Source organism: Arvicanthis niloticus, chromosome 15 (assembly GCF_011762505.2).
Source record: "Arvicanthis niloticus isolate mArvNil1 chromosome 15, mArvNil1.pat.X, whole genome shotgun sequence".
NCBI classification, from domain to species: domain Eukaryota; kingdom Metazoa; phylum Chordata; class Mammalia; order Rodentia; family Muridae; genus Arvicanthis; species Arvicanthis niloticus.
Window position 1 is genome coordinate 37,312,416 of NC_047672.1, and position 26,801 is coordinate 37,339,216.

At 37.9% G+C, this 26,801-nt stretch overlaps 1 long non-coding RNA gene across 3 annotated transcripts in view; it reads right to left on the reverse strand.

Annotated features, from left to right (window-relative positions):
• Positions 1 to 23,466: 23,466 nt before the first annotated feature.
• The window catches only part of LOC143434559 (uncharacterized), a 116,778-nt gene continuing 113,443 nt past the window's right edge, over positions 23,467 to 26,801 (reverse strand). For 2 of the 3 annotated variants that reach the window (XR_013104157.1, XR_013104159.1), the window contains one exon: positions 23,467 to 24,932. This is a non-coding gene — a long non-coding RNA (uncharacterized LOC143434559). The remainder of the gene's footprint in view (positions 24,933 to 26,801) is intronic. The other variant, XR_013104158.1, reaches the window with a different exon arrangement.

Below are 26,801 nucleotides of genomic sequence, written 5' to 3' on the forward strand. Positions count from 1 at the left end.
ATCTTCTGGAATGGTCTCTGAGCCTTGTGATGCAATGTGATATAGATGTCCTATGTATAGCTAAGCCCTCCACGTACACTTTGTGTTTCTGTGCTTTGACCAATTGTTTGAATCTTTGTATCAACCCATGTCTACTGCACAAAGAAAATTTTCTGATGTGGATTGGAAGTTACACTAATAATCAGATATAGAGGTGTGTATTTAGAAGGCAGTTTGATATTATGTCCATTTTGCAAAATAATAGTGGTAGAACCAATACTGGAGCCTATGAACTTCCCCAACACAGATTTTTTACAAGATCAATATCAGGCATGAGTTTCTTCTGTTAGGACATACTTTAAGATAATATCCGTTCCTTTATTATACAAGTAAGTGTATCTTGGCAGACCTGTAAATATTGTAACTTGCAGGATTCACAGTTTGGAGACTATTGATGAGTTTTCTCTTTGAAAAGCCTTCACAGCACCTTCCAGTATTACAAAACCCATCAAGAAGTTTCTGGATTTCTTCAAATCCTCTGAAAGGATCAACCATGGCTGTGTGTTTCTAAGACTAGTATAATTCAAACATGGATACTTCAGTTGATGTTTTAAATATTTTATACTATAAGTACTTGATTGTCAAAATTGTCCTTATAAATAATTTTCTCTATAGGATAAAAGAAAATCAAAAAGCAATAACCATGAATCCCACTTAGAATGGGGCAAAAACGCCCTGTTAGGCAAAAGTAAGCAGGGACATGGGTGGAAGATGGTAGAGGAATAGGGGAACAGAAACACGTATGGGGAGAGACAGGAGAGAGGCCCTGAGAGTCAGGAGAATGAATGGACCTCTACACCTACCAGGGTGGGGAATGGGGATAGGTGGAATGTCTAGGAAATCCCAGAGACCTGGGATGGGGGAGGTTCCCAGGACTCAATGCAGATGACTTTGGCTGAAATGCCCAACAATGGGGATATGGACATACTGAACAGACCACCTCTAGTAGCCAGACTGGACCGTCAGTGGAGGGATGAGGATACCAACTGATCTATAAAACTTTCAAACCAAAATTGGTCCCTTCTTAAAGAAATGCAGAGACAAAGATGGAGCAGAGACGGAAATAATGGCAGGGCAGTGACCAACTAAACCTAAGACTCATCCTATGGGCTGTCACAAATCCCTGACAATATTAGTGATGCTATGTTGTACTTGTAGACATGAGCTTAGCATGGTTGTCCTCTGAGAAGTTCTGCTCAGCAGCAGACTGAGACAGATGCAGATACCCATAGCCAAACATTGGACAGAGGTTGGGTATCCCTGTGGAAGAGTTACAGGGGAGGAGAGGAATTGAAGGCACTGAAGACAGTGGCAAATCACAGGAAGACCAACAGTGTCAACTAACTTTGACTTCTGGAAGCCCCTAGAGATTGAGCTACCAACTAAAGAGCATACATGAGCTGGTCAAGGCCCCCAGCACATATGCCATAGAGGGCTGCCTTATCTGGCCTCAACTGGAGAGGATGTGCCTAATCCTGCAGAGATTTAATGTAGCCAAGTTGAGGAGGGAAGATATCTGGGGGGACACTCTCTCAGAGGTGAAGGGAATTGAAGATGGGGGCAGCATTTGTGATGTAAGTACATAAATATTTTTTGAATAGCTCTAACAAATACATTCAGAAAAAAATACAAGAAACAAAATCAGCATATAAAAGTCAGCTACAGTTTTATATGCTAATAATAACCACCTGAAATGAGAAAGTAACCCCACCTGTAATAGTAACAAATAGAATAAAATACTTAGAAATAAATTGAAGAGTTTAAATATGTGTACAGTAGAATCTACAAAATTTTGATGAAAGAAATTTTAAGTAAAAACAAATAGAGAAAACATCACAAGCTCTGATTGGGAAATATAATATTGCTAGTGTTCATACTACAAAATAACATCTACATAATTAGCTACATGCCATATCCCATTATATTTTCATATTGAACATTGTTTTAGTGAATAGCCATGCATGAAATATTAATATTTTATAGGATAATAATAAAGTATAATAAAATGTGAGATAAAATAACACATTAGAATTTGACAAAACAAACAAACAAAGGAAATGAGCCTGAGAGAAGTTATAGTTATAAGAAACAAGTGCTACCAACTAAAGAACATAACACAAGCTGGTCCAAGGCCCCCAGCATATATGCCACAGAGGGCTGCCTTATCTGGCCTCAATGGGAGAGGATGTGCCTAATCCTGCAGAGATTTGATGCACCAAAGTAGAGGAGGGAAGATATCTGGGGTAGGATGGGGGGAAGCACTCTCTCAGAGGTGAAGGGAATCAAGGATGGGGGCATCATTTGTGATGTTTTGCTTCCACACTCAGGACTTCCATAAAAACAATAAACTGAAAGCCATAGTATATACACAAAGAACCTGTAGTATATACACAAAGAACCTGTAGGAGGGAGGGAGGGAGGGAGGGAGGGAGGGAGGGAGGGAGGGACGTAGGGAGGGAAGAAGGGAGGGAGGGAGGGAAGGAGGGAAGAAGGGAGGGAGGGAGAGATGAGAGAGAGAGAGAGAGAGAGAGAGAGAGAGAGAGAGAGAGAGAGAGAGAGGAGATAAAGATGTAAGTTTGATTTCTGTTGATCATCTAAGGCTGAGCACACCAGGTACCCCTACAAGTGGTTTGTTTTCTCCAGTGAGACTTCCTTGAAGGGAAGTAACATTGGTTTTCAAGTTATCAGTTGGAGATTTTTTGATTAGGAATGGGACATACTTCCACTTCTTTCAGCTGTAAGACTCAGCTAGTCTAGAACCAGAAAGGTGTTGTGCATGTTGCCTCAGTCTCTGTGAGTGCATATGGTGAGTATAGGTAATGTTGATTTAGAGACTTTTTTGGTGTTCTTCACACCCCCTTGCTTTTAAACTCTTCACCTCCGTTTCTATGGGTTTTTCTGAGCCCTGAGAGGAGGGATTTGAGGGTGTTATCTCTTTTAGTGCTAAATTTACTCAAATCTCACATTTTCTGTATAAAATCTGGCTGTGGTTCTTTGTATTTGTTACCATATGCTGCAGAAGAAAGCTTCCCTGTTGGTGGCTGATCCAGACACTGATCTGTGAGTACAGTAGAATGTGATTAAGAGTCATTTTGTTGCTAATTTTGTTGTTGATGGTGGTTGTTTGAGTGCAGGGTTGTTAGCTCGCCTGTGGGTGGGTATGGGTTCTGTTGGGTGGAGTTGTGGATCCCTTGGCTCTGGTGAGCAGAAGCGCAGGAATTTGACTGAGTTCACTCCACATGGCGCTAGCCCACCTGGATGTGGGAAGATCTCAGTTTGAGGTCCCACCAGGCCAGGGCTTCTGAGAGAGGGTTTCTGGGCTGATGGCTGACCTGGGAGGCTGGTGCTCTGTCCTTGGGCTCTCAGAAACCCTCTAAAAGCCAAGGAAGAACAAAGAGAGAGGGAATATGGGCTGAACCAGCCCACAGCTGAGAAGAACAAGGCAGAGGGAAGCCCCAACAGAGCTCTGAGGGCTGAGACTCTTTGTTACCAGGACTCACTTGGCTGGGTCATTGGAAAGGTAGAGAAGTCCTCACCAGGAGATAAGACCTTCTCCATGGTTCCCCACAGTGGGGCCCCAAAGACAAAAGGAAGTCCATGGTTTTAAAAGGTTTATTGTCATGGCTGGAAGTAGATTAATCAGGCTGCACCCTCCCCCCTCCCCAAACTCAGGGCAGATCTGAGTTAAATAGGGAGGGAGGAGGGTCTGGGAAGGAATACTTAATTGGCTATGCCCTCTGGCCTTCAGGTATGTCATTAATATGGAAATATTTTGAGGCTGAGGACTGTAGTCACGCCCTCTACCTGTGCTAGGTGACACAAACCTCTTTGGAAGGGGCTGGTAGGGGCGTTGTCCTACCTGACTGAAAGGCGATCAATGGAGGTCTTGGCCTCCTGTCAGAAGCCTGGGGTCTGGGAGCATGGCGGAAAAGTATGCTGTCCCTCGCAGGGTCTTCGGCCATTTCTAGCCAGTGCTCTACCAAGCTATCCTTTTCACTCCCACAGTTGGGTGTCGTTGTTATTTTAGAACATTAGTGTTTAGTTTTACCCTATGTTCCTGGCTGTTTAGTCTCCAGTTCTTGGCCGTCTATAAAGTATTACATATGGGTTGAATTTCTAGGAGTGGGCCTTAAGTCAAATGAGATATTGGTTAGTTACCCTACAACTTTTGTTCCTCCATTGCACTAGTATATTTTCCAGGCAGGGCATCCCTGTAGATCAAAGGGTTTGTGGAAGGCTTGCTGTTTACATTCTCCTTCAGCAGCGTGAAGAGTGCATCCCTGGGCTAGCACATAAGGATGGAGGCTCTGTGTAGGCACCAGCTCAACTATTCCAGTTCAATGTATTATTTAGATGTTGTCTTCAATGGGAACTTGCCATCCATTTATGGAAAAGAACATACAGCCTTGGAAACATCCTGGATTATTTGACGTTCCCATGGGACCTCTCTGGTCATCAACTCAATTAGATGTAACCTAACCTCTGCATTGGAAGCTTCAGTTGATTCCAAGAGATGTCCAACTTTGGATATGTCTCTTCTGTGAATTCATTTAGATATTTTCATTTATATATGTATCTAGTTTAGAACGCTTCCACTGTTTCCATACTACCTTCAAACGGCCTTTAATTATAGCTATCTTTCCCTGTGTTCTCTTTCTTACTCTGCAATTTCCTCCTCCTCTCCACCTGATCCCTCTGTTCTAATATATCCTCATTTACCCACAACTATATATTTTATGTTCCTTTCTTACACAGATATATATGCCTGGTACTCACTCCCTGTCTCTTACTTTATACCTAACTAGCATCTGTGGTTCTATGGATTGTAACTTGGTTACTATGGACTTTTGGACTTAACAGCTAATATTCACAAACAAATGCATATATACAGTTTTTAATGTTTTTCTTTCTGGGTCCTTGATACCTCACTCAGAATGACTTTTTTTCTAATTCCAGTGACTTACCTGTGAATTTTGTGATTTGTCTTTTAGTTGTTGAATAATACCTAATTATGTGAATGTTCTCTATTTTCTTTATCTATTCTTGTGTAAAGGGACATCTGAATTGGTTCCAATTTCTGTCTGTTATGAGCAATAATGAACAAGGTTGAACAAGTCTCTCTCTCTCTCTCTCTCTCTCTCTCTCTCTCTCTCTCTCTCTCTCTCTCTCTCTCTCTCTCTCTCTCTCCAGAAATGAAGTATAATTGAGGGACAAACAAAGGATGAATCAGAGAAAAATTTGACAGAGTGATTCAGGGATATGATATTCCCTACTCACATGAGAAAAGACAGAAATAGAAGTTACTTAAGAGCAGTACAGAGAGAATGTAGTTTACTTGAGTTGAGACAATGCAGTGGAGTTCAGTTAAGTTCACTTTAGGGCAGTTCAGTTGACCTCAGTTTAGTTCAGATTAGCTGAGTTCATTTCTGGTGAAATGGTTTTAGAAATAATGACATTAACTATCCTTGAATGTCTGATCAAATTTTACATTAAAACAATTAGGCCCTAGGGTGGTGGTGGTGGTGGTTGTAAGACTGCTTCTATTTCACTAAGGGACATAAGTCTGTTTAAATTCTTTATATGATCTTGATTTAACTTTGATAAGTGGTATCTATTGAGAAAATTATTTATTTCTTTTAGATTTCCTGTTTGCTGGAATATATGTTTTGATTATCATTTGGATTTCCTCAGTGTCTTTTTTATGTCCCCCCTTTTACTTTTAATTTTATTTATTTTGGTATTCTTTCTTTGAAAATTCAATATATAACATACACAAACATACAGGACACAATGAAGATGGTTATAAGAGGCAAGTTCATCACTGTGAACTTTTATACATGCTAATTCCCCATATAAAAATTTCAAAAGATCCTATACTAGTATCATAGCAGTCCATCTAGTAGCCCTAAAACAAAAAGATGAAGTCATATTCAAAAGGAGTTGCTAGAATGAAATAATCAAATTTTGGTCAGAAATCAATAAAACAGAAACAAACAAAACAATACAAAAAAAAGCAATAAAGTGTCTAATTGAAAAAAATCAGTAAGATCTACAAACTCATCCAAATTAACAAAAAGATGAAGAGAGAGTATCCCATTACATTTTTTATTAAAACTTCAGTATAAGGAACTCGCAAACAGTTCTAAAGTCACACAATTAAAGAAACCAGACCACAAATCTATGTATCTCAATGATCTTCTATCCATTTAGAATAGCCATCCTAAATATGTAGTTTCCCATTAGATTTAAAATTTTCATTACCAAATACTTAGTCTGAAGATATTTACACAAAACCCCAATGTTCACTATAGATATGAACACCAGAAGAACAACCAGCTTATCCTCATTTATAATTGAAGTGCTCGTTATCTATGTTTAGTCATTTTCTCCTGTCAATACTCACCTTCTATTGTTCTGATTTCTAATGTTATACACTACCTACAGAAAATTCTAAATTTCTCATTTATTTTCCAATTTGCTTTGTCATTCAAATGAGAGTCATCAGTACAATAAAATCCCTTTCTTATTTGTTATTCAAATTTTCTACTAAGTGTCTTTTTTTTAACTTTTCTTGATTGCTTACAGATAGTCAGCCAGCTTGAGAAGTTAAAAAAAAAAAAAAAAAAAAGTTTCTAACCAGTAGCCAGTAGCTACTTCTAAAGAGTGAATAAGACAGAAAAGACAAATATAGAATAGGATCATTGAAGGAAATCACAGTGTATATCCAGTTCAAATAATTGCAGATTAGAAAAAGGAAAATCCTTTAGTAAAGAATGAGTGATAAAGAATAAATTACATAACTTACAAAAAAATTTAATAAAAACATAAATTACAAACTTAGTGTTTGATAAATCTGGGTCCCCAAAAAACTTCTAAGATACCCTAAATTGGCTACAGTCCCAATTGTACATAGACATGGTCTTCTCCACTACAATAGGTGAAACTATTTAACAAATTCGAAAGGCATAAAATTGATGATATGATATCCAACAGCCATCTTCCTTCATATAAGACTGACCTAGGGCTGGAGAGATGGCTCAGCCGTTAAAGGCTAGGCTCACAACCAAAAATATAAGACTGGCCTGAGGAGGAAAATTCAGTTCATTTTTCTCTAAATTCAAACACCTTCAAAAGGTTTTTCACCTTCAGAAGATGCTTCCCAGCATCCTGCTTCACTCATCATGAGAATCCTTTTAAATATAAAAACTTAAATTAGGGATTTAGGTTTTGTAGACTGTAGTGCAGAGGCTCAGAGTCAATATAATTTTAAAATGTCAAAATCAATGAAGCTTTGAGGATAAATACCAGTAATAATGGAGCTTTGTGCCTTTTGATCTGCTATTTGATGTGGTTGCCTGCATTTCTGAGCATATCTTTTATAAATGGGCATCCCGAGTCCCTAGATTAGTCTGACAAAAAACAACAGGAAGTTTAGAAACAAATTTATGTTCAACAAAACATTGTAATTCATATCAATGGTGGATTAGTCATCTACTTCTGAACTATGACAAATTCTGTGCATTTCCTTATCCTGTTCTATGTTTGACCTGATGATGCTTGCATGATTCTGTGCTCATCTAGAGAAGTTGGAGTCTTTCCATGTCTACTTACATGTAATGGCAATATTTTCGTCATTGCCCAATGAATAAGTTACTCTTCCAATTGTTGTAACAAAAGACCTGACAAAAAGGAACCTGAGTTCAGGGTAGGAAAGGTTTAGTTTTCCTCTCAGTTCAAAGGATTTCTGTCTAGTGGGGCAGAGGAGACATGGGAATAGAAATGATAAGTGGATAGTTACATTTCATCAATAAGTAGAGGAAAGATGACTGCTAGTACTCTGCTTACTTTTTCCTCATTACCTTTTTGTTCTTCTGGGACATCTGAGTAATGTTTGACCTTCACTAAACCTCTTTGCAAACACCCTTACAGAAATACTCACAAGTGTGTCTCCTATGTAATTCTAAATCCAATTACATCAGAAATGAAGATTGACTGTATACCATATGGACATAAATTAAATCACAGTGCTTGTCTACAGAAGATCTTTAGCCAGCAAAATGATTTATAATAGGGAAAAATAGTGCTTTCCCAACACACATGCTTTATTGTTGGAAAAACCAATGTTCTTGGCACCTGTTAGTACATTCTTTGACTCATGCAAAACTCTCTAAGGCAGAACTCACAGGCTAGAAACCACATTTCCTATCTTTATTTAGAGCTAAAAGATAAAAAAGTTGTACATTTACCTTTCTTCTTTCGAAGTTTAGAGGTGATATTGACATCAATCCACATGCCAACTAAAGAAAAAAAGTATCCTTCATATCCCACACCTCATTCCAAGCCTGTAGTTTCATACATTGATTCTTTGTCTTTCTCTTCTCAACTTCTTTGTTTTTATGGATGCTTGTTAATTTTGCTTCAACCTCTTTTTTTGTTAGAACTAAAATATAATTGTAATGGGAAATGTTTGGAGACAATGAACAGACACCAAGAAAATGAAAAAAATAAATTCATACTTTAAGCTAAGTCCTATGTTAAGTGATTGACATGGAGAGTTTTACTCTATAAATTAGTCAGGTGCTTACTTACTAATCTCATTTTAGAGTAGAAGAAATTGATACCCAGTAAACTTATCTAATCAAGGCTGGATATTGCAGCTTATTCCTGTAATTTTAGAAAATGAAAGGCTGAGTCAGGAGGATTATCATAAGATTGAAGATAGTCATGAGTTTTGGCGAGGAAGTCCCAGGAAAAAGGCCAAAACAACAACTAATAGTAATAAATAATAAATGATAAATAAATAGGTATTAAGAAAAAATATTGAATTCAAATTATTTTTTATTATACCAGGAGATACATTAAAGCTTGCTGTCTGTAGTGGAAGAGATTAGGCACAAAACATAATATGGATTAGAGAATGAGTAATGCAAGGAAAATGTATACACATACATATATGATAAATATAACAATGTCTATACGTACACACATACATACAAACGTATATCAATAATTAATGAAAAAGAATCTCAGAATTATAAAGAGTAAGAAAAAGTATATTGGAGGGTTTAGGATGAGAAAAGAGGAGGGAAATTATAAAATTACAATACAATGTATGAAAAATAAAATAAATAATTTTAAGGAATTCTATCCATATGAGAATAGCACTCACAGCAGTCTGTAAGATATCTGGCACACATCCTTGCCAGGTCCTTGGTGATTTTCCTTTTCCCAGGTCAATAACTCATCTGTTTTACCATGGAAATAAAGACTTCTATAAGCCAGTTCATGTAACACAAACATAGGTATCAACAGTTCCCAGATATATGTATGCATGTATGTATATATGTATGTATGATGTATGTATGTATGTATGCATGCATGTATGTATGTATGTATGTATGTATGTATGTATATGGCTGTAGAAATTAAGTCTGGTTCTGCCTCCCAGCCCCATGCTTCCAGAAATAAGACTCAGTTCAAAATATATTTACAAATACATGCCCATACTACTCTGACTAGATCATAACTAAATAACCTAATTATTTTAACCTTTATTTTGCCACATGGCTGGTTAACTGTGCTCAGGTACAATGCATCCCTCTCTGCACATCTTTGCTGCAAATCTCTCTTCTAACTCTATCCCAGAATCTCTTCTCCTTCTGGATGTCCCACCTTCCATTTTCTGCCAAAGCCATTAAACCATTGGTTTTTTTTTAATTGACAGGTGATCCATCCATTCAGTATATAAGATATTCTCTCTGCAATTTCCCTTTTTAGTATAACAAAAGGCCCTTTTTCATTGAAATATAAATTTAATACAATTATAATAATTATGAAAGTATTTATATATTTGTAATTTCCAACATATTTATATTTGGCAACTTAGATAAAGTATTCTATCATCTATCTTATCTTAGTGAGTTCAGATCTAAGTCATTTTATCTAAATGTTCTGTATCTAAATCATTTATCATCCTAAAAACATGTTAGACCTAGAACATCTTAAACCCTAAACAATTTATGCTTATAGTAAGCTTATAGTGTGACTATCTAGTCTTCAATGCCATCAGAGACCTGAAAAGGAGCAAATATTACCTGAATACATAGGAAGCACAGGAACATAGATTCAAAAAATTATAGAAATGGCAGAGACAGTTGACTACCTGGACAGTGCCCAATTTGTTCTATAACATTTGAGCACCTATCTTCAGCCTCCTGACACAGAATATCTGACAGACCTTTCATGAAGCAGGAATTATGAAGTCCTGTAGGCTTAGATTTTTCAAAACCTATTCTAATTAGGTGTCTTTAATGCTTCAATCTCCCTTCTAGTCCACTGATCAAAGGTAGGGGAGAAAGATTTTTAATTGGACAACGGGGTTGTGGACTTGTTTAGAAGTAGTTTTGGGGGACTATTCCAATCTTTTGTCAGTGTATCAGCAGTCTAGTCCAATAGCACACACCAAATATGAATCAGTAGCAGTAGCTCAATATAATAGAAACCTTGATGTTCCCTCAAATCAGCATAAGTCAGCAGAAGTGGCAAGAAGCAGCCAGAGTACCACAAAAAGTTCTTTGGACTATTTCTTCCTAAAGCGAAGACCACTGAAGACCAGCGAAGCATTGCAAGGAATAGCAATGCAAGAGTGTCATCTCACTGTCTGTGGCATTCTACTCATATAGTTTCCAAACATCACACACCCACTCAAACAACTGCTTCAGCAAAAGATCCTCTCATGTGTGTTTTAGCAAAACATCCTCTCACAAGACACAACTGAGCTTCAGATGAAACTAGAAATTTCTACTTCACAACTCAGATTGTATAATATGACTAGTTTGTATGATTTCGGGCAGACAATTTGGTATTGGAAAGCCAATTGGTGTGCTCTTTCCTTATTCCTAAATATTGGACACGCTACCTAAAATGTGAGCAGCTGTTATATTGCCTCTCCTGTCCAAGAATAAGTTCCTGAAACACTGACATAGACACTATTATATTGTTTTTGAGAGTTGTTCTTTGATTAATAACACAATGCTAATGACAGAAACTTATTAGGTAATAGTTTATTATTCTGATCTGAATAGTTTTATGCCTATTTATTTAATTATTTTTATTATACATACATGTCTGGTACATGTATGTATAATGCACACATGTGAGTGTATGTGTACACATGGCTCTTTATGCACGTATTGAGGCTATCCTATTGTGCCTTTTTGCTCTGACACTGAAGTAGAAGCTCAAGGTTTCAGCTAGGCTAGATAGCCAACATGCTCTTGAGTAACCATGATGCTGGGAGATACAGGCACACACAGACATGCTTAGCTTTTCATATGGTTGGTAGGGATTTGAACTCAGGCCCTCATGATTGTAGAGCAGTGCTTGTCTCTTGAGCTGTCATCTCAGCCGTAACCTAGAAACCTAACAATTTCTATGTAATGTAATTGAATTGTAAACAAATTGAAAGTAAATGTTGGCTTTGGTTCTCTTCCCTGGTCTCCACTACAGTCAAGAAGATGAGGCAGAGCAGTGGTCTGAAACTTGCCCCAGGCATTTGCAGCCAAATGGCTTTGCAGCGATGAGCAGGGGACTAGAGTTCTCTAATTTTCCATCCCAGTGCTCCTCTCCCTGCCAGGAATGTGACTAGAGTGTTAAATTTAGAAGCATTAACTCAGTGAGGAATTTAAACAGAAGTTCAAACATATCTGTGGCAGTTCAGATCTATATTCTTTTTGCTGGCAGCCTGCGGATTTGGGGAATTAAGGGATTTGACATGCTATACACACTTTGCCTGCTTACGACTCTTCTAGAATTTCACTCAAGGCAACACACTCTGCTAAAGCACTCATAAAGAGGGCAGTATTCTGAGTATGTCAGGCGGAAGAGAATGAGAAGGACAATTCTTAGCATATAGGAACTTCTCCTGGATGCCCTGGTCTCCTATGTCTGGCAGAAAATATTTCAGCTCAGCTATACTATTATTTCTCTAAACTGCTCAGAATAGTGTCCTATCTGTTAAACTACTACATGTTTTGGCACTGTAGTGATGGGTTTCACAAGGAAGATTATGTATGGAAGCAAATTACATACGGTTGTTAGTAAAGGTGTGAACACTGTGTTTTCTGGAAAGAAGTTACAGGTGACTTTAATGGCAAGTCCTAGAAACCTGTGAGGTAGATGCCTGCACTCTGTTGCTGCTTTCATGCACTTAGTATGAGTTCTCTTTCTAAACTCTGACTGGACTGAGGCAAGTACTTTTGCATTCTCATGCCTTTTGAGATCCAAATTTATCCAGTTTTTGTATCAAATGTCACCTTCAAAAAACACTGAGAGAACTAGCATTTGCTCTAACATTTTCAAAATTCTATCATAGCTACTTCTAATATCCAAATGCATAATCTAGGTCACTGCTTTTTAGATCATGCCTTATTATGACTGATTTCCCATCACTCATCAGACAGCAAACACGGAGTTTGAGATCCTCAGCATCTTAAACGTGATTCCTTGTTTATTCCTTCCTGATACAAATTAAGCATTGAATCTAAGATAAATTAAACGTAGAAAGGGAAAATCTACAAATCTAAAAATAAATGGGCCAAAAAGACGTAGCAGAATTTGAAAGCACAAATCAGAAACACTTAATGAGACTGCAGGGGGTGGGGAGGATGTTCTTGTTAATCTCTAGCACTTGACAACTTTAGGGTGATCTGGGCAACCTAATTGAGTGTCACTGTAAGATGTGTGACATGGCTATCAAGGAGGTCAATGTAATTTGGGGCTGGTTATGCAGAGTCATCGTTTCTAGAGGAGATAATCTTCCTTCTGTAGGCTAAGCTTCACTCAGGAAATACAGAAGTAGCTATCAAGGTAAATTTTACAAAAGACATTAATAGACTACAGACTGTAACTGAGATAATTAGAGATGTGCAAGATGACTCCACTGTTTGACTTGAGGGCTTTGCAATAACTTAGCCCAAATCAAGAGACCTTTGACATTTTAGAGTTTATTCCCTCCCAGAAGCCCTACTTCACCTTGTCAGGTGACGGCCAATGGGACAGTTTCCTGTATCCATTACTGAGTTGACTTTGTGATAAGAGAGGCCTGGGAGGCTTGAAAATCAATTTAGGGTAAGAGATCTTGAGTATTTCAGTTTATGGTTGAGAAATACGCTGATCTTTATGCATTTGTGGCAGGCAGAAGTGATCCACAATGCAGTTCTCTAATGACTTTAGAATTCTACTCTAGTGAAACTCAAGGTGTTATAGTTCCATTCAGCTTTTGATTTTAGAACAAATTCAGATTTGTAAGAGGTTGTAAGAGTCCCTAAATATCCTGCAACATGTGTTTCCTATAATAGCCTCTTAAGAGTTATAAGTTATATTTCTCAGAGCTAACACATCATTATTGATTCCCTAGTGTTAATTTAAATGCATACTTTACAGAATTTCCCTTCATTGTTAACTCATATCCTTTTTCTCTTTTCCAAGATTTCCTCAAGGAACCATAGTGTGTGAGAACCCATGTCTGCTTAGGGGTTTCTTGGTTGTGATGCTTTTTTAGGCTTTCCTTACTTTTGAGGATTTTGACAGTCTGAAAAGAGCAAATCTCCAAAAATCAAAGCTAAAGCAATTTGAATAACAAAAGAAAATAATTGTAGATTGTAATTCAAGATATAAAACCATTACCTTTCCGTTGATGATATGATTGAGTGAATTAGAAAGTAAATAGAGATGAATTATTCTTTTGTGCAGATAAATTATCCAATTATCAGTGATATTGAGCATGGTTAAGTTCTTTCAACAGTACTGTATAGCAATACTGATATCTTCTCAATGGAGAAAGGTGACAAATTCTGTCAGCTATGATATTTATCATCAATGATGATAAATGATGTTGATAGTTTGTGTATCTGACAGAAGGTGATAAAAGAGGTGGTATACCAGCCAAAACTTACTGAATCAGTTAATAGAAAAATATCAATTGAAATCCAACTGAAGGACAATCAACAATGGATTTTTTCCAGTATTTGTGAAAACAAAAAGCAAAAGTACACTGTTAGTACCTTTCAGTTTGAGAAGCCTGATTATAATGATCTTCCATGTACATTGTAACTTCTTTTACAATTCTAGTTATTCCTAGCATCACTCAGAAACACAGGAGAGAGTCTGACTCTGAATCTCACTAATCAAGCCGACTCTTTCTTCTTCTTTCACTTTATATTGATGATTAAATGAGATGTATATTAACAAACATCATATCAGTTTTCCCTCCTGTTATATAGTATCCTGGTGCAGAAGGGGTAACCTGCAACAGTTTATCAATCAGATTAATTTAATGAAACAAGTATATTGATCATGCAAATAATTGAGATCCAGATACGTAAGAAATTTTAACATACAATTTTTAAATCCATAGATAACACTAGCAATGAAGCTGTATTAAAGCATGGACATTTTGGAGAAATCTCAAGTCTTTTTTTTTTTTTTTTTCAGTGTCTAGTCTCACTTTGGACCTAATGGCGTACAATCTCCAAATGCTATTCTCTATTTCCTTTCAGTTCCGTTCATTGTGAGTGCATGTTTGATTTTTTACCTGAAAGTCGTCATGTTCACAGTTGCTTACTTTACAGGATAGTTTTCAGATAATGTTGGTGAAAAGAGTGTGAGGCTTGCCATGTTCTTTTCATGAAGCCCATTCATCAGCATGCACTTCAGCCCTGCTACTAAAATTTATTTTGAACTCACGAACCATCTGTAGTGTTAGTGAGATTTCGTTTTCTTAATATAGTAAACAACTGAATAATAAAAGTAAACAAAGGTAATTCTTCATAATATTGAAATCCCCTAGAATTCATATACATATACGTTGAAAAGTTGTGAATCCATTCCAGTCAATATTTCTTCCTCTCTCAGTGGATCTATCTTAGTCTTCTTGGAGTATTAATAATAAAATTACATGATAATTTTTTCATGTGAGTTTTTGGAATTTTCTTCTAGATTATTGTATTTAGATGATGAACAGAATTAACTTTTGTAGATTTCATTGGGAATTTTACACTGCCATCTAGTGATGTGCAATCTCAAACAGTTGATAGATAGTTGAAGAAAACTAGGGACTTGCCTGACACATCAAAACAGTGGACTTGAAGTTGACACACCTTTGCAGTAGTCAGAGAAATGCCCATTTCAGTAACTCTTAGCATTTAATGTAAAGACACTATTCCTTGTCTTTTTCAGAGTAGAACTTCACATTAGTGTAGGCTTCCTTCTTCTTTTTTTTTTTAAATGAGATTTGTTTTCAATGAGTCTCACTTATTTTGGGGTGCTTGTGAGAGTGACTAGTACTCACGGTGTGTTCACCATTTGCCCAGCATATTATAAGGACTTTTTTCTGTATTATTTTATTTCATTTTGATCACAGGCTTATGAAGGAGTCACCACTTTGCCTCTCTTTCACTTAAATTTATACAAAGAGTAAATGATCAAATTGTGATTTTACACCTATTCGGGCTAGTTTCAGAGACCATGTGTTAACAAAAAAGCTACTATGCCCCTCTTCATGTTCTGCAGCCAGAGTTTAAGTAGACACAGACACACACACAGGTACACACACACTCCTTCACCCTTATATCCTGTATACTCCTCATGCCACCCCATGCTCACTGTTTCAGTCACTGATGACTTAGAGTTATCTTTGCATGAATCACCACATTCCTGTTTGGTTTATACATGAAATTAGTTTGCCTTCACTTGACTTGCTTTGTTGTCTTCATTTTGTTTTCAATTTTTTGCTTGTTAGTAGTCAGAAGGTGATAACAAGTTGCCATGTTAATTATAAAAATTTGAGCTCTAATCTTAAAATAAAACAAAAAGACATCAACTTAAAAGATGTTCTTTGTACATAAATGTGTTAATTGTTATTTTTTTCCCAAGAACATACAGAATATGAAGGACATACAATAGATGGCAGTAAAATAACAAATATGGTACTAAACCTTAATTGTTGTGAATTTTTAAAAAGAATCAGTCACATTAGCTGAATTATTAATTTTGTAACAAAGGTAGTAATTAAATTGCATGTTTCTTACAAATTCAAGGCACTTCAGCAGTTAGTCAACATCTCTATTAAGTGACATCACATAACTCAGACACCCAGAAGAGGAGCCAGAGATGTGTGTTTGTTGCATGGAGGAGCTCAAAGAGAGGATGGCAATGAACCTGTAAATTTTGTGGTGACAGGATTTTTGTCTTTGTGTTCAGCAAGGGAGAAAAAACAGTCCACAGTACAAAAAGATAACTAAGTAAGAAAATAAACAACTTTTAACAAATAAAATAAATAGGTACTATGATGAAAATATTCTTTCTTATTCAGAATAAAAGGGCTACTTTAGAAATCAGCAAAATAAACAGCTCTCCCTATTGTTTTAAGTTAGAGTAAAAAACGTTACTATTTTAATCATTCTCTAACCCGCGCGCGAGTCTCGGATCCTTCTGCAGCAAGCGTTTATTGCATCATGAAGAGGAAGACAAAGGACCCCTTAAGGTGGCCTGTACATACTTGATTGGCTGCTTGCCCATTACCCACAGGATGCCCCGGGTGTGGCGGTGAGCTGGTGCCCTCCTAGCCCTTGCGCCTGCGCATGGAACCTATCAGCCAAGATCATCAGGATGTAGGCGCCATTCTGCCCTCGTAAGCCCAGCTCCTGCGCACCCAGCCCCCACCCCCACCCCCCCCCCCCCCGTGCGCTCGGCTCTCTACATCATTCTATTTGTTTCAGAACTTTATTAGATTTACTTTAGTCTACTGATATTACTATAACAAATGGGACAGTCTGTGGATCATATAAACCAGAAAAGTGTGCTTCTTATAGTTTAAGGAACTAGGAAGTTCAACATTGGGGTACCGGCATGACTGGCCTACTGAGTGGCCACTTCTGGGTTGCAGACTATTAAACTATTAAATAGACTTACTATTTTCTTATGTGGTGATCACTTGGGTCCCCTTTTTTAATGGCATTAATCCCATTTATGAGATATCTGGTCTAGTGAACTCACCACCTCCGAAAACACTATTACTTTCGGGGTTAAGATCTCAACATATAAACTGGAGGAAGAAGCATGAGAACAGTTGGACTACAACATCAGTTGTCCCTGTTCCTCACCTTCAAAAACACAGCTGCAGAAGGCATAGACAAATGAAACTGACCGTATAGAGTAATGATCTGTCTGAGACATCAAACTTTGATGCCTTGATATTGATTCTCAGTCACCTGTTTATTATGCAGCACAAGGCTCTAGAATGATCACTCACGAAATCTTCATAAAATGATACCTCTGATGGACAGTACTCCCCTGCCCTAGCAGTGTCTCCTTTAAAATTTTCTCCAGGGTTCTCCATAACCACCCTCGAGTGAAGTTCACTAAGCACAGCTTCTGCATTCTTTTTCATATCATTAATATTTTGGAGCCTCATATTGGCACAGATGTGAAAATTATAAGCAAGATATATAATTAAGGGGCTTACAAAAGTCAGAAGTAGCATTTTTGAAATCCTTCCATCTGCTCTGCATCTTTCTCTGTCAATACAATGCACTTTAATTTAACTAGAATATGTCAGGTTGTATCCAATATCACTTACAGTTTGCAGATTTAAGTAGGAGGTATTAAATTAATATATTTTAAATTAATGGATTACCACATTTAATTATACAGACAGTATTCTAAAATTAGCAGCTGTCTTAGTTGGAGTTTCTGTTGTGTGATGAAACTCCGAACACCATGATCAAAAGCAAATTGGGGAGGAAAGGGTTTATTTGGTTTACATTTTCATAACCACTGTCCATCATAGAATGAAGTCAGGACAGAAACCCAAACAGGGCAGGAACCTGGCACAGCTGACTTAAGGATATGGAGGGTTACTGTTTACTTGTTTGCTCACCATGGCTTGCTCAGCCTGCTTTCATATAGAACCGAGGACCACCAGCCCATGTATGCCATCACCTACAAAGGGCTGAACCCTCTCCTCTCCGTGCCTAAGAAAATTTCTTACAGGCCTGCATACAACCTGATCTTATGAAACAATTTACTTAATTGAAGTTCCCTCTTCTCAGGTGTCTGTGTCAAGATGATATAAAGCTACCCAGTGCATACCAGTATTTTAATTTCTTGTTGGATGGGATGGATTTTATGAAACAATATGGTCAAGAGTAAAACGTTTACTGTGGATGTATGTACACTGACCTGGGCTTGTTGAGTGCCCCAGCATTTAGCTTGTGGAGCGAAACAGCCATTGCTTTCTTAACTAGAAATGTCTGAAATTATTTACAGGAGAAAGGAAGACATCAAGAGCATAAGGGCAGAGCACTGAGGGTTCTGAGACGTTTGGGTCCACACAAATGGTCAGCCTTAGAGGACAAGAGATTGATGAGAGGCCAGAGGCTGATTCACAAGTGAACTCCAGGCTCCAGCAGATGCAGCCTAAGTCACTGGTAATACTGGGCTGGACTCCCAGTTCTTGTTGAGGGAAAATTTCCAAACTGAAATTCCATATGATACCAAGACAGGGCCCTGCTTTTCAAAACAAGGAAGGATTCTTAATTTTAAAATACAAGAATTGGGGTATGGGTTAAGAATGAGTAGAGGTAAAGACATCCTCCTTTGAAGGTTTCTGGTGGTGAATACAAATCAAAGTACCTGATTTGCTCACATCCAGATCTGTGAGAACACAGTTTTCCCATGGGTTTTCCTGACCTGACTGTGGGGAAGGTGTTAGTAAAATAATAAAAGGTCAGGAAGTTGTGAAAGACCTCAGCATGGAACTGTGAGGAATGCTAAGGATTGCCTTGGAAATTACGTTGAACAAAGTGTATTGTTACATTGGAATGAAAACATGACAATTAAATCCACGTCTTTGTATAATAACTAAAAATTGAATCAAAATAAAATAAATAATAACTAAAAATAAAAACAGAATTTGGAATTTTCAGAAATCTGAATCATGCTAATAGGTGAATACGATTTAAAATACCATTGATGAAGAATGCAGTAAAAGCTTGGTTTCATGAGTTAAATTTTATGACTCAAAACGGTCTTCAATTGGTGATGTAATTCCTTTGTTTCCAAGTGGAAAGGAGAAAGAAAGCAGTGGAGGGCACCTTCAGAGGAATGCGGAAGTGTTAATTGCTCTTCATAACTGCAAAGCAAGGGAGCCATTCCGATTGTTACAATCCTGCTCTGGGGTAATTCAGCAGTGAAACTGGTCCCTAGGGTAGAACTGAGGGTTGAAGGTCAATTCTGCTTTGGTTGTTTGGCGCATGAAAAGCATACTTGGAGCCACTTTCTGCATCTAGAAATTGACTAGCTAGGCAAAAGGGCGTGATGCCCTCCACAGTAAGTGGGACCCCAACCTGTTAGGTTCAAATCACAAGTCTCCATGCTCCTCCAGCTCTAAAGGTTAGAATTTAGGGCTCTCTTTCAAAAGACAGTACTTGTTCTGCAGGCGTATATTTTCCTGAAATCAGTTCTGATCTAGAGAAGTTTCCCCTGTGTGGTGGTTTGAATATGTCTAGTCCAGCGAGCTGCACTATTTGGAGGCCTTGCTGAAGTAGGTGTGGCCTTATTGGAGTAGCTGTGCCACTGTGGGCTTGGGCTTTAAAACCCTCATCCTAGCTGCCTAGAAGCCAGTTTTTTCTCCTGTTTGCCTTCGGATGAAGGTGTAGAACTCTCAGCTCCTCCTGCACCATGACTGCCTGGATGCTGTCATGCTCCCACCTTGATGATAATGGACTGAAACTTTGAACCTCGAAGCCAGTTCCAATTAAATGCTATCCTTATAAGACTTGCCTTGGTCATGGTGTCTGGTCACAGCAGTAAACCCCTAACTAAGACACTCTGTTTCCAACACAGTATATATTTATTCATGTAGTTGTACATATCTGCATGCAGTATTAAATTGGTGTTTTAGTCAAGTTTGATCAGGTGCAGTGTCAAATTTGTAAACGGGTCTTACCCTCCAAGTTGCTGAGATTAGAGCTGCCTGCCTACCATACCTGCCCCTTAATTATCATTCTGTGAGTTTACAACTTTGTCTCTTTCCTTATTGCTTGAGGTAGTTGTGTTGCACCTGCAGCTTACCTATGCGGTTGAGAATATGTTTCTAGTTATTTCTTTCTACTCATCTCTCTGATAACTTAAGTAATATTGTGGGCTTTTTTTCTGATTGAAAATAGAAAAAAACATGTTAATAATTAAGAGTGTGTTACAAGCTCATCAGCGTTCTTAAGGACATGTTTTTATTGACCATTGCTGGATATTTTTGAGTGAAAGCTAAAGGCAGAACTCATTTTGTTCAGCATTTTTCACTGTGTCCTCTTCTATTTATCTAACTACTATCTTACACTGTGATAATCTCTGAACTTTCTCCCCACTCCCTCCTACCTAGCACATCTAAAGTCATCTTTAGGGAATGAGCTGTGAGTTTTAAGATAAACAACCTTCACAAATGCTCAACTTCTTTTTCTTTTCTTCTTTGTAGCTGTAATGGCTAATCTTGGTTGTTAACTTGATGGGATTTGGAATCACCTAAAATTTGAACAGCTGGGCACTCCTGTGAGGAATTTTCTTTATCTGATAACTAGAAGTAGGAAGATTGGCCAAAATCTAGGTCACAGTTTTTGGTGACATACCAAATAGAGGACAAGCAAAAAGGTAACTTTTTTTATCTGCTTTACCTCTGCTACTGGCAAATTCATAAACTTATTCCTTGTCAGTGTTAAAACAAAGTTCTTCTGGATTCGACAGACTGAAGATCAGAAGCTCTCTAAGAATATGCCAGCCTCCAGTGCCAGGCCTGTGGACTGAACAGCCACTAGATTTTTGGACTTTGTTATGAAACATTCACTGCTAGATCACTACTTTAGAGAATTGTGACTAATACAGTAGCATAGAAAAAAATGACAAAACTCATTTTAAAATCTCAGGATGCTAGCAGCCAATCATTGGACTGCGCATGGGGTCCTGATGGAGGAGTTAGAGATGGGACTGAGGGAGCTGAGGGCATTTCAGCCCCATGAAGGAAGCAACAGTGTCAACCAGCCAGACTAGACCATCAACCACATAGTACACATGGAGGGACCCATGGTTCTGGCTATGTACATGACAGAGGATGGCCCTGTTGGACATCAGTGGGAGGAGCGGTCTTTGATCCTTTGGGGTTTGATGCTCCAGTGTAGGCAAATGCCAAGGTGGGAAGGCAGGAGTTGGTAGGTGGGTTGGGGCACCTACCTTCATAGAGGCAGGAGGAGGGGAATGGGATATGGGATTTCTAGGGAGAAGACCTGGAGAGAGGATAACATTTGAAATAATATATAAATAAAGAAAATATCCAGTAAAAAAAAAACACAATATATTACATATAATACAAAAGGTCTCAGAACTTAAAAGTGTATGTCTGGTCTTTCATTCAATGCATTTAATTTCTGCCCAAGGCTAACACTTGTGACTGTAGATGTGAATCATTTCCAGCAAGTATAATGTTACACCAGGAGATTCAAAAGGACCCTGAAGAACTGTAATGAGCTGTAGATATGAGTTAAGGATGTTCCCAGAGGATGTTCCCAAGTTCAGAGACATGTAACCCCCTGGTCTTTATGCTGGTTAATATAAACATATGAATGAGACCTCTGGCATATTTGTAGAAAGCAGTGAAAATCCCCTAGTTATTCAAAAAGTTGGAAGCAATAAAATTTACTTGTATTCAAATGAATAAAGTGGATAATAACAAAGTTTGATACTTGACACTCCTTTAGTCTCTGAATGTATGGACGCTGTGTATATCCCCTACACACACACACACACACACACACACACACACACACATACACACACACATACACTGCTAAGAATGAGTTGCTATGAAACTTTCTTTTCTACTACTCACCATGGATCTAAAGGCCAGTTACATAAACAAAGAAATTAAAAAGTGTAAGGCAGAGATCATCCCAGGTTATGGCGAGATGCTAAAGAAGCAGTCTGCAATCGCAATCGTCATAGAAAGCTGATGTTTTGAAGCAAGAGATTTTACAATTATTAGTACAAGAAATAAAATAATTTTGTTGTGGAAACAAGATCTTTTTTCTAGATACAGCTCACTATGAGGACAAAAGGTGGTTACATTTGTAAAGGAGGAATGGGATTCGGTCATATGTGTTAGGAACTGTGGAGCAAGAATAATACCTAGAACTTGTAGCAAGAATAATCAGCAGCATTCATGTTTATATCTCTTAAATTTTAAAACGCAAATTTTAATGTTCTTCTGTGGTGTTTGAAAAGTAACTTCATTTCTGCCTTCCTGGACTTATAAGCTGATAACGATATTAGAAAGGTCTTCCAGAAATCTATGGTGACAGTGATTATCACTGAAACCTGTTTCCTATGATTCTCTAACATCTCAGAAGTCTACATTCAGGGATAGTTCAAACCATTTGGTACACAGCAGAGTTCATTGGTTCATAAAACTTGAAAAATCCCTCTATCTTGATATCTCCATTGTTCTGGTACTGGTATGGACATTCAGTGCACTCCAGGGATCTTAGCAAAAGGTAAGTGATAACATGAAAGGCAGTTGAGTTCTGCCAAGCATGTGCATGAGTGTTGGGTCTTGGATGAGGTAACTCCATTTAACCTGCAACCTTTAATCACATAGCACAGGTAGAGGTCTCCACTTCCAGAGATTTAAATATTAATGAGTTATCTAAAGGCCAGGGGCATAGCTAATTAAGTTATTCCCTCCTCTTTTCCCCTCCCTATAAAAGTCAGGCTCCCCTGGCTTTTGGCGGGGAAGCGCATACCATCTATACCCACTCAACATGCCATGAACAATAAAGCTTTGGAAAACCGGACTCCACGTGTCGCCTGGTCTCACCGCCAGATTCCCAGCTTTTGGAATTCTGGAACCTTGTCGATGCAGCCGCTGGCCCGCCCACCGACAGCTGTGTGAATGTGGGACCCTCTGTGGCAGTGTGGGAAGCCCTCCATGAGACCCCGCCGCCGAACTCCCTCCCCCCCGCCCCGCGAGATTTTTTCCCCACACATGAGGCTATTTAATGAGCAAGAAATAAATATATTGCTCTGTGGCATTAGAATTTGGAGTTATTTGCTGTAGCATTTTGTTTACCTAAATCTGTTCTCTTAAGCTGTACATTAACCATAGGGAGCAGAACTCTTCTACTAAAGTTTAAATAAAGCTTAAACTAGTAAGATATAAACACAATAGTCTAAGCTCATGATGTGCACTTCTGGGAAGGTTTTAAGTACAATTCTCCAAGGAATCTGGAACTGATCTGTATTTATTAGGTATTTGCTAAATGAAACCTTTCCAAGAAATATCCCAAAATTAAATGGTGAGAAAAGATAACAATTTCTCACTTATATTTATTATATTTACAGTCAAAGGATCAATAGAATCTAAGAATGCACACGTACATTAATAATTTGAATTTTGAATCAAAAGCACATCTATCATTTAATTCTGGGTAAGTAGAGTGATAGAATGTGGAAGAGCTGAGTGAACTAAGAAGTACATAGAGCTTCACACGAAAGGAGGTCAAAGGAGGGAGAGAATTTGAAGCTGAAAGATGCATCTTTCTGGGGTACAGAGAATGATGAATTGAAGAGGGGTTGGCTGCTCATGTCTACAGATGTCAAGGATCAGGGGATGTGGTAGAGAGGAGGCACTGCTCCTCCACAACCAAGGAGCTTCCCCCAGTGGTCTGCTCCCTCCAATGAGGCCATATTTCATGAAGGTTCCGCAACTTCCAAAACAGTGTTAGGAGTTCCACATCAAGTGATCAACCAGGAGTCTGTGAGGGACACTTCATATTCAACATACAAGAAGAGACTAAAATTCTAGAGAATTAAAGTACTAAACTTTTCATGAAGTAGGGTGAATAGAGAAAGATGTCCCTTAGTGTCTGCAATGTCCAGAGATAAATCTGAATCTATTCACACCAACAGTCCTAAAATGGGAGGAGTGTAGCAGTAGAGTAATTAAATTAACCAAACCATGTGTGTATACTTGAAACCACCATACTCCAGTGACATAAACTTTAGTTCACCTGTAAAGAGAATATTAAAATTATTTAAGTAAAATGCATAAATTAAAAGTCAGCTGTAAATGGATTATATATTCTATCTAGTCTGTATAAAAGATACCCAAATCTGGTATTTTATGCAAAAAGTAAAAGGGGACATGGGATAAGGGTTTTCTAGGGAGGGGAAATGGGGAAAGGGAATGGCATCTGAAATGTAAATAAAATATAAAAATAAATAAAAAATAAATACATTAAAAAAGAATAAAAAAATCTGGTATTTTATTTAAAAGTTGTAATACCTAGATTGGGCATGTTCTGAGCTATTTTAACTTACACCCCAACCATATTTTTATTGTTACTTGCTGTATGAGCCTTGCCCTGACTGTTTCTGTCCCATCAGCTTGTCCTTACGGTCCATGTCTCCTGGCCATGCACTCATGTTCCATATGACTTCATGGCAGCCTCCTCCTCTCACATCTTCTCTCTCCTCCCTGTGGTCTCTCCTGATAATCTTTACTAAATCTTCAAGTCCTGCCTTTCTCTCTCTCTACTGCCCAATCACAGACTTTTATTAACCAGTAGCTTTAAATTAGGGAGGAAGATTTACACAATAAAAGCCAGTGTAGGACAACTCATTTGTCTGGGGTCAAACAGATCTTGGGGTTCAGAACTTTGCATTTGTATACATAGCACTAAACCAACCCCCAAGAGTCAGCAATGGAGAAGTTAAAGTCTTCTTCAGCAGAAATTGGAAAACTTCATTTTGGACTCCTTGGTGACCTTAATTTCCCTTGGGTAGCATTCCTGTTGGAAAATGAGAAGAGTACAGAAGAGTGTTTTCAGGAGTCTGAGGCAGCTGGTGATGTCACCAACCTGGGAGGCAGAGGAAGGAAAGAAAAATTCTAGTCTAGCTCTAAGTTATGACACTCCAAGCTTTTGTAGAAAGTTGGGGTTCCAGGGTTAATGACTTCATTCCTTTACTTCCTTCCTTTCTATTCAGAAGTGAAAGTGAGTAAGATATTAAGTCAAGACTCGCCCTTTGAAAATGTTGTAACTAAAGCTGGTTTTTTTTTTGCATTATAGCTATGGGGTTGTTTGTAAATAATATGTTAGCAAATTAGTAGGGAAATAATTTGTAAAGCCTTGCTTTCTGTTCTTTATAAAAGCTGGTATGTCATTATAGTAGTATATCTTAAATACTATGCACTATCAACAAATTTTAAAAAGGAATGAACTGTCCCTTTCTATCCATTGAATTTCAATTTATATTTTAAAAACTCTAAAGTAAATTGTACTATCATTAATATTCATTTGTGTTCTACAGTAAATTACTCTTCTTTTTGCTTTGCTTATTTAATTAACTGTTTTGGGTTTGTTTGTTTCTTTTCTTTTTTTCTGAGACAGTTTCTCTGTATAGCCCTAGCTGTCCTGGAACTCACTCTGTAGACCAGGCTGGCCTTGAACTCAGAAACCTGCCTGCCTCTGCCTCCCAAGTGCTGGGGTTAAAAGCGTGTGCCACCACTATCTGGCTAATTAATTGTTTTTAACTAAACATTACTTACATCTATATTTTTTAACTTTATCTTATAATTAATACATTTGTACAAATAGTTTGTGTAGTTACATAAACATTACTATATAGAAATATACTATATGAATGCATATATTTCTCATATTCACAATTGTTTTTTGAATTCATGAAGTCCTATGTAAGTACAACAAATATAGTTAAAATTTGTTTTTAAATGCAATGTATAGTAGACTAATGAACATGTAGATACTACTTATATTGCCCCCATTCAAATAATGTATTATGATAATTAATTAAGTAATTCAGAAAGGAAATAAACACACAGGAGGCTTTTTATAGGTTATATACAAAGGTTTTATAAAATATAGTTTAACATCATTAACTTTGGTATCAATGAGGACCTTGGAGTAAATCTCCCACTGATACCAAGATATCACTATACACAAATATAAAGATAAACACACAGCATACATAGTAACTGATTACAGAGTTCTTATCAAGAGCACAAAATAACATAAAATGAAAGCATTTGCTCCTTGGTTAATCCTGCTATGTCCATACATAGCAATAGGCCAGGCAAAAGAATAGCAGCAGTTCTTGGCAGAGCACAATCAGAATTGTTGGGGGCCGACTTTTAGCAGAAAGCGGCTATCAGCTTTGCAGCCATCTTGAGCCATATACCCTGACATGAGACTTGGATTACAATAGCCTACAACAGCTGAGAACACTCCGATAATCTTGGTTTAGATACCTTGGGTGTGTGAGATTAAAGGTGTGTGAGATTAAAGGTGTGTAATTTAAGAGTATGACTTAGAAGTGTAGAGATCAGATTTAGAGACAAGACCTAAGGGCATGATTAAAGGTGTGACCATAAGGCATTGCTTAGAAGTGAGACATATAAAAGGCAGAGGCAGACGGTAGAGAATTAGACACTTAGAGGAGACACTTAGAGGAAGAGAGACTGAAGAATAAACGGGATTGAAACACACTGTCTGGTCTCCATTCTTCGAATCTGTCTTCACTCTCTCTCTCTTGCTGAACCCCGACCCGTGGACCGGAGCGGCAGCTTGGACCGGGATACAGTGGCTGCCAAACGCGGGGCAGCCCGGGCCTCAACATTTCGCTGGGGCTGCGACATTTTT